Source organism: Rattus norvegicus, chromosome 2, assembly GCF_036323735.1.
Source record: "Rattus norvegicus strain BN/NHsdMcwi chromosome 2, GRCr8, whole genome shotgun sequence".
NCBI lineage: Eukaryota > Metazoa > Chordata > Mammalia > Rodentia > Muridae > Rattus > Rattus norvegicus.
In genome coordinates, this window is record NC_086020.1 from 164,308,074 (window position 1) to 164,309,067 (window position 994).

At 41.1% G+C, this 994-nt stretch overlaps 1 pseudogene; it reads right to left on the bottom strand.

The window, feature by feature from the left end:
- Positions 1–477: 477 nt before the first annotated feature.
- Positions 478–589, bottom strand: LOC120101353 (small nucleolar RNA SNORA17; annotated as a pseudogene).
- Between the last annotated feature and the right edge of the window lie 405 nt (positions 590–994).

Below are 994 nucleotides of genomic sequence, written 5' to 3' on the forward strand. Positions count from 1 at the left end.
ATGGTGTAGGAGGAGCTGAGTTCTACATCCTCACTTGAAGGAAGCCAGGAACAGACTGAGCATCCCCAGGCAGCTAGGAGGAGGGTCTCCAAGCCCATCTCTACAGTGACACACTTCTTCCAACAAGGCTACACCTTCTAAGAGTGCCATTCCCTGTGCCAAGCATATGCAAACCATAACAAATGACATAGCCTGCAATGCATATAGGTAGTTGCCACCTGTCCCAGTCTTACTCTCAGGCTTGCTCACCCACAAACCCACAATTAGGGCCAGTTCTACCCTGTTGCCTTGGGGTGGTACAAATCCTGCTCTTTGGAGTGTTGAAGCCTGTGAGGGACAGGAATATTTTTCCCACTCTGATAACTTTAAGAACCAATTTCCAACTTTAAGAACCCAGCTATCTCTTTTCTCTGGGAGTCCATCCAGGCCTGTGGCAATGGCTGGACTGGTGCTTGTCTGGGGGTGACTATTTTAGAGTGTGTTATAGTACTAATAATTCAAATGTTCATAGATCAGCACACTGAGTACAGACATAGCTTTTCCTTCCTGACTGATGCACATATGACATAGATACAGCATATGTATGAAAATCTATTTTGTTTGGTTCACTTCACAAGGCCTATTTAACTTAGCACTCAGTTTCATCTAGGATCATTTATGCTGTTCTACCTAGAAAATGAAAGATTGCTGTGCAGCTATTGGCAATTTTAGTTGCAGAGAGAGAGAGAGAGAGAGAGAGAGAGAGAGAGAGAGAGAGAGAGAGGTTGATTGATTATGACTGTAGTCCCTGTTAGACCATATTTTTCTAGAATATTTGCTCCCTGCTTCTAAAAGGACTTAAAGATGAGTAGCTAGCAAAAGAGTTTGTGGGCAATGAATATGATCAAACCACATTGTATGAAACTTGAAAGAACTAACACAATTTAAATAAATAAATAAATAAATAAATAAATAGCACATATAATACAATCTTTGGAGAGTCATATGGTTATTG